The sequence below is a fragment of the Camelus bactrianus genome, chromosome 16, assembly GCF_048773025.1.
Source record: "Camelus bactrianus isolate YW-2024 breed Bactrian camel chromosome 16, ASM4877302v1, whole genome shotgun sequence".
NCBI classification, from domain to species: Eukaryota; Metazoa; Chordata; class Mammalia; order Artiodactyla; family Camelidae; genus Camelus; species Camelus bactrianus.
Window position 1 is genome coordinate 13,372,068 of NC_133554.1, and position 13,298 is coordinate 13,385,365.

A 13,298-nucleotide genomic window follows, 5' to 3' on the forward strand; every position below is an offset into this window, starting at 1 on the left:
AAGTAGATATTATTATTGTATTTTTCTGCATTTTACAGAAGAAGAGTAAACAGGCTTGCAAGAGGCTTTTACAAAAAAAGTAATGATCATTTAAAAAAAGAATCATTGTTTTGAATCAGTTAAAACTTTCACATGGTACAAAAGTCAGTAGGTATAAACAGGTAAAAAACTCTACCACTCTTGTGCACCGTTTCCTTTGTCTTAAACAGACAGGATTTCTAGTTTCTTATGTATCCTTATAGCTATATTTTATGCAAATAAAAATGCATATGCATATATTTCTCCCACCCTGCCCTTCCCTAACAGAAGGGAGCATATTGTACAACTCAGTCTGTACTTTGCTGTTTTTTACTTATAATGTCGGTTTTCAGAGAGCTTCTCTATAGAATTTTATAGCTGCGAACAATTCCATTATTTGGATTTTCCTTAATTTACATAACTTGTTTCCTGCTTTTGGAAATACTTGAAAGTCTCTCCTGTCTTTTTTTTTTTAAATATTAGAAATAATGATGTAATACATGAACTTGAACAAAGATTATTTTATATCTGTATATCTATGTAGGATAAATCCAAATTTTGAAAAATGTTTTAAATTGTCTCATATTGGTCCCTGTTTGCTTCTTAAATACTACGTATTCTTTGGGATGACTAGACATAAAATGTGCTAAAAGAGGAAGAGGCCTGGTAGGGTCACAGCTCAATGAAGCATGGTAGGGACTGCATACTTTGGTTTGTACTTATGTTCCAGTGTCTGGCATGGCCTGAAGGTTGGAGGTGGTAGTGGCTGGCAGAAGTTCTACCGTGTGGCTATTTTGCAGTTGGAAGCTTGGGGCCAATAGAATTTTAATTTGTACCTTTTTAAATGCAGTGTTGTACAGTGTATCCTTGTAGCTTATTTATTTTATACATAATAGTTTGTACCTCTTAGCCCCATACCCTTGTCTTGCCCCTACCCCCCACCCTCTCCCTGCTGGTAATCACTAGTTTGTTCTCCATATCTGTGAGTCTGTTTCCTTTTTGTTATCTTCACTAGTTTTATTTTTTAGATGCTACATATAAGTGATATCACTCAGTATTTGTCTTTCTCTGCATGACTTATTTCACTTAGCATGATATCCCCTAAGTCCGTACATATTGTTACAAGAGGCAAAACTTCATTCTTTTTAATGGCTGAGTAATATTTTACTGTATATCTGTCTATCTATATGTACCACATCTTCTTTATCCATTCATCTGTTGATGGACACTTAGGTTGCTTCCGTTTCTTTATATTGTAAATAATGCTGCTATGAACATTGGGATTGAATGTATCTCTTAACATTATTGTTTTTGTTTTTTGAGGATATATACCCAGAAGTGAAATTGCTGAGTCATTATAGTTCTATTTTTAGTTTTTTTGAGAAACTACCATACTGTTTTCTACAGTGGCTGCACCAATTTGCATTCCCAACAACTGTTGTATACCTTTGTACAAGGGTTACCTTTTTTCTGCATCCTCACCAACACTTGTTATTTGTGGTCTTTTTGATGATAACCATTCTGAGGTGAGAGGTGATACCTCATTGTGATTTTGATTCGCATTTCCCTGATGATTAGCAAATGACGTTGAGCATCATTTCATGTGCCTGATGGCCATCTGCATCTCCTCTTTGGAAAAATGTCTATTCAGTTCTTATGCCCACTTTTTAATTGGGTTGTTTTTTTGTTTGTTTGTTTGTTTTTTGATGTTGAGTTGTATGAGCTGTTTATATGTTGGATATTAATCCTTTATTGCTCATATCATTTGCAAATATTTTCTCCCATACAGTAGATGGTCTTTTCATTTTGTCATGGTTTCCCCTTTGCTGTGAAAAGCTTTTATTTTTTTTAATTTTTAAATTTTTTTAACTTTTTTTGATTTATAATCATTTTACAATGTTGCGTCAAATTCCAGTGTAGAGCACAATTTTTCAGTTATACATGAACATATATATATATTCATTGTTACATTTTTTTCTCTGTGAGCTACCATAAGATCTTGTATATATTTCCCTGTGCTATACAGTATAATCTTGTTTATCTATTCTACAATTATGAAATTCCAGTCTATCCCTTTCCACCCCCAGCCCCCTTGGCAACCACAAGTTTGTATTCTATGTCTATGAGTCTATTTCTGTTTTGTATTTATGCTTTGTTTGGTTTTTTTTAGATTCCACATATGAGCGATCTCATATGGTGTTTTTCTTTCTCTTTCTGGCTTACTTCACTTAGAATGACATTCTCCAGGAGCATCCATGTTGCTGCAAATGGCGTTATGTTGTCGGTTTTTATGGCTGAAAAGTATTCCATTGTATAAATATACCACATCTTCTTTATCCAGTCATCTGTTGATGGACATTTAGGCTGTTTCCATATCTTGGCTATTGTAAATAGTGCTGCTATGAACACTGGGGTGCAGGTGTCATTTTGAAGTAGGGTTCCTTCTAGATGTATGCCCAAGAGTGGGATTCCTGGGTCATATGGTAAGTCTATTCCTAGTCTTTTGATGAATCTCCATACTGTTTTCCACAGTGGCTGCACCAAACTACATTCCCACCAGCAGTTTAGGAGGGTTCCCTTTTCTCCACAGCCTCTCCAGCATTTGTCATTTGTGGATTTTTGAATGATGGCCATTTTGACTGGTGTGAGGTGATACCTCATTGTAGTTTTGATTTGCATTTCTCTGATAATTAGTGATATTGAGCATTTTTTCATGTGCCTATTGATCATTTGTATGTCTTCCTTGGAGAATTGCCTGTTTAGGTCTTCTGCCCATTTTTGGATTGGGTTGTTTGTTTTTTTCTTATTAAGTCGTATCAGCTGCTTATATATTCGGTTTCATTTGCAAAAATGTTCTCCCATTCCATAGGTTGTCTTTTTGTTTTACTTATGGTTTCCTTTGCTGTGCAGAAGCTTGTAAGTTTCATTAGGTCCCATTTGTTTATTCTTGCTTTTATTTCTATTGCTTGAGTAGACTGTTCTAGGAGAATATTTTTGAGATGTATGTCAGATAATGTTTTGCCTATATTTTCTTCTAGGAGGTTTATTGTAGCTTGTCTTATGTTTAAGTCTTTGATCTATTTTGAGTTTATCTTTGTGTATGGTATAAGGGAGTGTTCTAGCTTCATTGCTTTACATACTGCTGTCCAGTTTTCCCAACACCATTTGCTGAAGAGACTGTCTTTATTCCATTTATCCCATTGTATATTCTTGCCTCCTTTGTTGAAGATTAGTTGACCAAAAATTTGTGGGTTCATTTCTGGGCTCTCTATTCTGTTCCATTGGTCTATGTGTCTGTTCCATTGGTCTATATGTCTGTTTTTGTACCAATACCATGCTGTCTTGATGACTGTAGCTCTATAGTATTGTCTGAAGTCTGGGAGAATTATTCCTCCAGCCTCTTTCTTTTTCTTCAATAATGCTTTGGCCATTCTAGGTCTTTGGTTCCATATAAATTTTATTATGATTTGTTCTAGTTCTGTGAAATATGTCCTGGGTAATTGGATAGGGATTGCATTAAATCTGTAGATTGCCTTGGGCAGTGTGACCATTTTAACAATATTGATTCTTCCAATCCAAGAGCATGGGATATCTTCCCATTTTTTAAAGTCTTCTTTAATTTCCTTCATCAATGGTTTATAGTTTTCTGTGTATAATTCTTTCACTTCCTTGGTTAGATTTATTCCTAGGTATTTTATTACTTTGGGTGCTATTTTGTGAAAAGCTTTTAAATCTAATTAGGCCCTATTTGTTTATTTTTGCTTTTATTTACTTTGCTTATGGAGATAGAGTCAAAAAAAATTGCTGTGATTTATGTCAGAGAGTGCTCTCCTGATGTTTTCTTCTAGGGGCTTTATAGTTTCTTGTCTTACATTTAGGACTTTAATCCATTTTGAACTTATTTTTCTGTATGGTGTGAGTAAATGTTCTAATTTTATTCTTTTATATGTAGCTGTCCAGTCTTTCCAGTACCACTTATTGAAGAGACTGTCTTTTCTCCATTACATATTCTTGCCTCCTGCGATTAATTGACCATAAGTGAGTGGCTTTATTTCTGGGCTTTCTGTCCTGTTCCATTGATCTATGTGTCTGTTTTTGTGCCAGTATCATACTGTTTTGATTACTGTACCTTTGTAGTATAGTCTGAAGTTAGGAAGCATGATTCTTCCAGCTCTGTTCTTCTTTCTCAAGATTGTTTTGGCTATTTGGGGTCTTTTGTGTTTCCATACAGATTTTAAAATTATTGGTTCTATTTCTGTGAAAAATGCCCTTGGCATTGAATCTGTAGATTACATTGGGTAATATGGTCATTTGAACAATATTAAGTCTTCCAATCCATGAACATGGTATATCTTCCCATCTGTTTGTGTTGTCTTCCATTTCTTTCACCAGTGTCTTATAGTTTTTCAAATACAGGTCTTTTGCCTCCTTTGATAGGTTTGTTCCTAGGTATTTTATTATGTGGTTACTTCTTACAGGATTTATATGCAAACAAACATATATTACCTCAAATTTAATGGAATTCAGGATGTTCTTGAGTACAAAATTTGGCTTAAGAATTACTAAGTAACGAGCACATTGAACTGCGTAATTCTTTAATGTTTTAAGTAAAAAATATTGTTTCTCCTTTGATAAGTCACTTATGATGAACTTTGGTATTCCATCTAATATAATAATTATGTGTCCTATTACTAGGTATTTAGGATTTGGGGTTTTATATTTCTTGTTTTTAAAAATTAGCTTTTTTTTTTTTTTTTTTTTGCAGCAATAGATGAATCTTGCTAGTATGTCATGGAATGAGTGTCCTTGTTCTTTTTGACTTTGGGGATGTGTAATTGACATGTTTTTCCAAAGCCCTGCAATGTTGTTTGTAATTTAAGTATCACGCCAAAGGCATGGACAGGGGACTTAAAATTTGGCTTTTCTTTTCCCCTCCTACCAAAAGAAATACTTCTAGGTTTTGTTCAGAGGAGAAGATTTTGTAAAGGAAACTTTTTCGTATTAATAGTACATTTTGATCCATTACGCTGTTTGTTGGCAGACTTAAGGGCAAAGAGGAAGCTATAGCTTTAACAAGAAGGCTGGCCCTAGGTGGGCTTGGGGTGTAGACTGGATGGAGCACATTCCTTTGATGGTACTCAGGCTACCCTCTTGTTTTGGTTATAATTAGAGGTATCACTTCTAATAGTTTTAAAGTTAACTAGTGTCTACCTCTGAGTAGCTTAAAGGTCTTCTGAGTAATTTAAATTACTTCTTTAAAGTAATTCTTATGCCCAGATTATATTTTGAGAGACTTAAATAATCTACATGGAATTTTCCTTGACTAACAGTTGTTTACTATGTAGTACAGCCCCATGAGGACTGTTTTAAGAATTAGGAGGCAGTTTGGAAAAATAAGCTCTTTCTTTTGCATTGATTGAGCTCTCACTGTGTTCAGAGAGCTTTATACACACACTGTCTCATCTGTATATTGTGAGGGAGAAGTTATCCTGCTTTACAGGTGGTAAGGTCACACCACTTACAGGAGGTGGAATTGGAATTCGAACCCAGTTCTGTCTGACTTCAATTTCAAAGCCCAAATCTAAGCTCTCTCTATTTCATTACTTCCCCTCTGTGATAGCTGAAGATAGGCCCTGCAAGTAGTATGGCAGTTTAATTTCAGTTTTCATTGTAAAAGGTTATGATGTGCCTTCATATATTCATCTTTTATAGACTACAGTGACTGTTACCCATTACTCTAACTAAACCCTTCTGAAACTTGTTTATCACTAGTCAGTTATTCAGTAATCATTTAAGTGTTACCATGTGCTCGACAGTGGGGCTCTTACGCTGGTCAACCTAGAAGGAATTTTGGCTCTTAGGGATCTTTCCAGACCATAAATCGTATTTGCTTTTGAGTAAGTGCGGGTGGGCAGAAAGTCAGTCCCTGTCCAAAGCATAGCTCAGTTTTTGCTTCAGGTTTTGTGTACAGGGTTCCTTTTTGTTGATTTTACATAACTGTTCCACCAGTGAGCCTCAGATTATGAAAATAAATGTCCTGCTTTAAGATTTAAAAAATTGTCTACTAAGTGCACAAATATGAACGAGGCTTAAATGATGTCTAAGAATATAGTTAAGTGGAGTTAGCCCAGAAGCAGAACTGTGCAGAAATAGTTTCTCTACTGAGCAGTCTCTGCCACTTTGTGTCTGAGAAGGCCACAGGGAAACTCGCCCTCTCCTAGCTTTCCCAAGCTGTCAGGCCCCTTCTTTCAACACATCTGATGTAACATAAGGAAGAATGATTATTTGTTATGTTGACGTTCTGGATAAATAGACCCCGTTCCCACCCGTGCCTAACCATGTCACTGCCTCTTTTTGGTAATGTAAATATAGGCTCTTTGATTAAAATCCTTAATTTAAAAAAAAATCAAATTTATACATGTACATGGACTAAAAATCAAATAGTTTTATGTGAGAAAAACAGCAATTCTGCCCTCCTTTCTGAACTCCCTCCATTCTTTTAGTTGTTGTTATCTTAGTATTTATTTCAGTTATTTAAAAATATCTTGCTTACATTCTTGATTTTTTTTTTTGCCTGCCTGTCTTACACATAGATTGACTTGGTGCCATGGACTGTGAGAACTTAAGAAGTGTCATTTATTCAATGAAAGTCTGGGATAAAATATGTATTTTGAGCAAAATAGACATGGTCTTTGCTCTAATGTGGATAGTGGGAGAGATGGATTTGAATAAAAAATTAATAGACAACTTAAATTGTAATGTGAAGAAAAAATAAGAGATTGTAATAAGGAAGTGGCATGGAAGTTAGCCATGGTAAGGTTGGAACAGCAATCAGTAAAGTCAGGCTCTGAGGTAGAAGTGTTTTCTCTACAGTTGGACATTGATTTAGATTTCTTAAGCTTTTTCCTTCTTAAAGAATATACAGATAAATATCTTTATGATTGTGTAATTTGGATAGATCAATAAAAGTAGATATACTAAGACTTTTGATATATTTGCCAAATTGCATTCTTGTAAAGACATGCCGTTCTACTTGCCCTGTTCATTTATTAATTCATTCCTTCAGCAAAGATTTGATTGCCTTTTATATGCCAGACCCTGTTCAAGGTGCTGGGAAAATGACAATGAGCAAAGCAAAACCATTATTCTTGTGGAATATCCATTCTGGGTAGGTGGTTTGGAGGGTGGGCAAGATGATCATAAACATGTACCATGCTAGATGGTAAGTGTTATGGCGAGATGGGTGATGTTGTGGGCTGCTATATTATATAGGGTGGTTTGGGAGAGCCTCTCTCAAAGGCCCTTTGAGCAGAAGTGTGGAGGAGTTATCCTTCTTGTTATTTGAGGGAGGAGCATTCAGAGCCAGTACTCAGTGATAGGATTATGCTTCCTATATTTAAGAACAGCAAGGAGGCAATTGGTGGAGCTGGATGGGCAGGTGAAGAATGCTAGATGGTGGCTGAGGGGTGGTGGTGGGCTAGAGCTTTGTAAGGTAAAGCTTACAAAATGAGCTTTGTGCCATTGTAAGGACTTCAAAATCTTGAATATAGAGCAGAGTTGAAACAATTTTACAGGGAAAACACATATACCCACCACCTAGATTGTACGGTGAAAATTTTACTGTACTTGCTTTATTTCATTTCCACCTGTAAGTGTTACTTGATGCATTTCATAGTAAATTGCAAACATTAGCGTACTTTCCCCTGACTACTTTTGCATGCATATCATTAACTACAGTTCAATATATGACTTGGCTTTAATTTAAAATTTACACATAATACAGAAATCTCACTATGTAAATTTCCTGAGCTTTGACAAATGGGTGGTAACCCAAATCTCTGTCAAGATAGAGAACATGATTATCACTCAAGAAATTTCCCTCATGCCTATTCCTGGTTAATTTTTCCTCCACCCCATCCATGAAAAAAAATCACTGTTTTCATTTTTTTCCACTGCGGTTTTGCCTGTTTTAGAACTTTGTATACTATTGCGTAGGATGCGCTCTTTGTGTAAGTCTCCTTTCACTCCACATAATGTTGGTGAGATTCACTCATGTTGATTGTTCCTTTATTGTTGAACAGTATTCCAGTGTATGAATTTACCATAGTTTATCCCTTCTATTAATGATGGCTGGCTGGCTGTTTATAGCTCTTGCCTCTTACGAATAAAGCTGCTGGGAAGGTTCTTCTGTAAGTCTTTTTGGAAACGTGTGTATTTATTTCTCTTAGGTAAATATCTGAAAGTGGATTTGCTGCTTCATAGGGTAGGAATGTGTTTAATTTTATAACAAACTTCCTTTTTCCCAAAGTAGTTGTACCATTTTACATTTCCCCTAACCACGTATGAGTTGTTCTACATCCTTGCCAACATTTGATGTTATTCCTTTTTTTTTTTTTAAGTAGTGGAGGTACTGGGGATTGAACCCAGGACCTCATGCATGCTAAGCATGTGCTCTACCACTGAGCTATTACTCCCACCCCCATCTTTTTAATTTTAGCCATTCTGATGGGTGATACCTTGTGGTTTTTATTAGCATGTCCCTGATGACTAATAACATGAAACATTTTTTCATGTATTTGTTGGCCATTTGCATATCTTTTAGGGATTATCTATACAATTTTGTTTTTTTTTTGCCCTTTAAAGAAAAAGTGAGTTGTAGAACCTGTTGGAGGACTTTGAACAGAGGTGGACATCGATTCCTCTTATAAAAATTGGAAAGGTATGCTAAGGAGCAGATTTGGGTGGAAAGAGTGAGTCTGTGGAGCATAGATTGGTGCTGTTCACAAACTGTTGGTTGTCAGTGAAATGTTTGTTACTGTTAGATGCCAGCTGTACATTATCCAAACATGTGTTTGTCATTTACAGAAGTATCTGTGCCAGAATGAAAATTAAAAAAAAAAAAAAATTAAGTGGCTGGACCTTCATAAGATGGTTTGACAAGCACTATCAACAGGGCCTTCTCCAGTTGGAGGAGGAGTTGTTCATGGCAATGAATGTGTTTTAGACATTACGCAGTCCTGTATTATTTCATTTAACACAATTAATATCTATGATTATTAACATTCATTTTAGTGTTTGTATGTTCCCCTGGATATGGAATGAGATATAGAAGTTTCAGGGAGGAGATTTGAATTCCAGGATGAAGATTTGGATTTATTAACATTTCAGCCAAGAAAAAGGATCTTCGTGTAACAGAGATACAATCCAAAACCCGTATTTAATAAAGACTGGTCTTGCAACGACTGTGGAATGAGCAGAGAATATGGAGAAAAGAAAAGAAAGGGGTATGAGCCCGTTATGAGACAGTTTCACATGAGGTGTTGAGAGCCGGGCCTAAGCTTGTGTTGGTAACTGATTAAGAAGAGAAGAAAGAGTCAAAGATGTTTCAAAGGTCTTGAGTTGGTGCTGGTGCTGCCTGGTGTGTAAGATGGCACAGTTTACGAAGGCATAGAATTTGACTATTAAGACTTAGACTTACATTATGTTAAAAATTTTATGAGGCAAAACTGTGTTGCATAGTTTAAATAATAAAATGTTCTCATCAAGAATTTTTCAATGGGCAGGAAACCCAAGATAGTACCTTTGTAAAAAGTCTTGATATTTATTTTCCAGTGCTTTTTTGGTATCTGTTTAAATGGCTACATATATTTCTCATCCTCTTTTGAAATGTTCAGTATCTCAAAAAAAAATCTTGAAAATGTATTCATTACAGCACCTCGAAGATGAGAGTTGCATTGTATGAAACTATATTTTAGGTTTACGATTTGAAGTGTTTTCTTGGAACGTTGAGAATATTGCAGTGAAGTAACACTAGGTGTCGCTAGCACATTGAGCTAAGAAAAGTACAGCTGTTCCCCTTGAAAGGAAACATTTGCCCTAAAGCTTTTAGTGTAACTTTTACACTAAAAACTTTAGCGAAAACATACAAGGACATATTTGAGGTAAATACCAATTAGTCTATTATTTATTAGAAGTTGGGTGCCAACAGACCTTGCCATGTCAAGATTGCTAGCCAGGAAACAATTCTTGTGGGTTTTATTTGGGAAGAGTATAAAGTCAGTGATTTGGGTAACTGGCCAATAAAGAAGAAAGTTGGACCCAATCAAAAAATTGCCTTTGTTGAGAAGAGGGCCTTATTTAGTTTGGTCCAGTCTCTTATTACTGGAAAGAGAAGTAACGGATGGCTCTTAAGTCATCTGCAGTGGAAGAGCATTGGGTGTCACGGAGTGAATAAATCAGAGATGAGGAATGACGTTGAAATAACTTCTGGAATCAACCCATGTTAATAGGGGAAAATACTTTCCTCTCGAGTATGTTTCTTAAGGTGTCACCTTAGAGAATTCTTGTGTCTAAAGTTTATACATTTCCTATATTTTAATAGTGGCTTTTTGTGACTTTTGTTGATCTGATAAGTGAGTTTGAAATTTATTATTTGGGATCTTTATTGTTTGAAATATTTTTGATGTTTTTCTACTCTAAAACAGAAAATATTCTTTGGACCTAGGATGACTTACAAGTTTGTGGAAGGCAGCCTTTTCTTTTGTTATAAATTCTTTTGTTATATATTTTGTTGAATATATTAAATACAGTAAAGTGTACAGATTCAAGTATACAGACTGAATTTTTGTGTACGTGTATGACCTGGACACCACCCAGATTAAGATAGAGAACATATTTTCAGCAACTCAGAAGAGTCGCTCATGCTGCTTTGCTGTCAGTTGCCCTTGTAACTCCAAGTGGCCACTGTTCTGACTTCCATCACCAGAACCTAGGTTTTTTCGTTCTTTAACTTCATTAAAAAAAAAAAATACATATATATAGATATGTATGTATCATCATAGATAATCCAATCTGTTTTGTATCTGGCTTCTTTTAACAATGTGACTATGAGATTCTTTCACGTTATTGTGGGTGTCAGTAATTTGTTCCTCTTTTTGGTGTATTGTATTTTGTCATGAATAGAACACATTTTTAAAAAGTCCATTATACAACTGATGTCAGACGTTTTTGTTGTTTCCAGTTTTTGAGTATTATAAATAAAGCTGTTCTGAACATTTTTGTATGTTTCCTGGCGGATATATGCTGCACCCATTTCCCTTGAGTATAGCCCTAGGAGTGCGTTTGCTGTGTCATCGTGTAGGTGTATGTTGAACTTTAGTAGATACTGCGAAGCAGTTTTCCAAAATGGTTTCCCCAACCTGTACTGTCACCAGTAAATGTGTGAAAGTTTGATTGGCTCCGTGTTCTCATTAGCTCTTGGTATTGTCAGTCTTACTAATTTTAATCAGTCTTGTGTGTATGTGTTGGGATCTCATTGTTGAGTTTTAGAGATGCTTTTATTTTGTAATAATTTCAAACTAGTGCAAGGAACTCCTGTTAACCCATTATCCAGATTAACCAATTAAGGACATTTTGCCCCATTTACTTTATCATTCTCTCAGTTTTTTTATTTGTAAAGATTCTTTTCTGAACCATTTATAAGTAGGAGAAGTCATGCTCCTCTTTTTCCATAAATAATTCAGTGTATATTTCCTGCAAATAAGCACATTATTTTTTACAACCATAGTGCCATTATCAAAACCAGAACATTTACATTTGATACAATACTATTTTGTAATCCACGGTTCATTTTCTGATTTCATCATTTGTCCTAATGGTCTTCTTTATAGGTTTTCTTACATTTTTACTTTCTTAATGTTGTCTTTGATGAAAGAAACCCAGATCACATTTTAAGTGGTTTATTTTATTGTTAGTGCCTTTTGTATTCTTGTTTACTCTAAGGCCTTGTAAATATTGTCCTGTGTTTTCTTTTAGAAGGTTGTTATTACCTTTAGGCTTATAATCCTTTTGAAATTTCTTATGTATGGTATGATGTAGGGCCAAAGTTTTTTTGAATGAAAAAAATTAAAAAAAAAAGATGCTAAGTGATTCAGCACCATTTCCTGAAAGAATCATTCTTTCCCCACCATATAATTTTTGCCATCGCTGCGTTTTTTTTTTTCTTGGTCTATTTTTGAATTGATTTTTAAAACCTTTTAATTTTGAAATAATTACAGACTCATGGGAGGTTACAGAATATTATTTAGAGTCCTGGGTACACTTCTCTTGGCTTCCCCTAGAAGTGACATCTTACATAAACTGTAGTACAATATCAAAACCAGGACATTGACATTGATTTTTAAAAAAATTTTCCTGTTTGTCTTTTCCAGTTTTATTTAGATATAATTGATCTAGTGACACCTTAATTTATGCTCATTTGGCCTGTTTTGAACTTTCTCTGGATGGATTCACAGGCTATGAACCCAATCAGATTTTCCTCTGCAGATACAATGATCAATCTTGAAGCACAGTCCCTTTTCTTTTTAATTGACCGTGTATGAATATTCTTTAGCTCTGGCCTGGGGATTATTTGCAGCTACACAGAGTGTGCATCGTTCACATTGGCTTTTTTATCTTCTTTCTTTAGGTGTACATTTCTGGTTTAGAGAGTTGGTCGGCTTATGTATGGTTGTGACTCATTCTTGCCATTATTGGCATTTTGGACCAGAAGGTTCTTCGTTATGAGGGCCAGTCCACTGTAGGATATGTAGCCACAGCTATGGCCTCCATCTGCTAGGTGCCCAGAGCAACTCCCTTACTTGTGACAATTAAAAATGTCTCCAGACATTGCCAAACACCCTCTGGTTGAGAACCACAACTCCAGAGAAAATACTGGTTGAAACTGCTGGTTTAAATACATATAATTTGATGGGAAAAGTTGTTGTGTGTAGTTAAGAATACTGAGGATTCTCTTTCTCCCTCTCTCCCTCTCTCTCTTTCTCTCCCTCTCTTTTTCTCTCTATTATATATCTATACATCTATATATAATATAGACACATACATATAAGGGATTTTATATATATACAAACACTCATACATACACACACCTTAGTAAGAATTGTAAGAACTGAAATTATCTTTTTAAAGATATTGAAATAAAATTATTAAAGTGCTATCCATTATTGTTTCCTGTTCTTTGCCTTAATACTCATTTAAGTTGATAAAGTTGTCAATAATCAGTTTTTTCATCTTTTTTCCTGATGGGAAGAATGAGATAATAGGAAATTTTAGTTTTCAGGGGACTTTTTTTTTTTTTTTTACATTTTTTATTTTTTACTTTTTTGGTGGAGGGAGGTAATTAGATTTGTTTATTTATTTTTAGAGGAGGCACTGGGGATTGAACCCAGGACCTCGTGCATGCTAAGCACACACTCTACCACTGAGCTATACCCTCTCCCAAG

At 35.2% G+C, this 13,298-nt stretch overlaps 1 protein-coding gene across 22 annotated transcripts in view; it reads left to right on the top strand.

The window, feature by feature from the left end:
• The window catches only part of BCAS3 (BCAS3 microtubule associated cell migration factor), a 482,829-nt gene that overhangs the window by 19,089 nt on the left and 450,442 nt on the right, over positions 1 to 13,298 (top strand). The gene's annotated exons all lie outside the window — the stretch shown is intronic.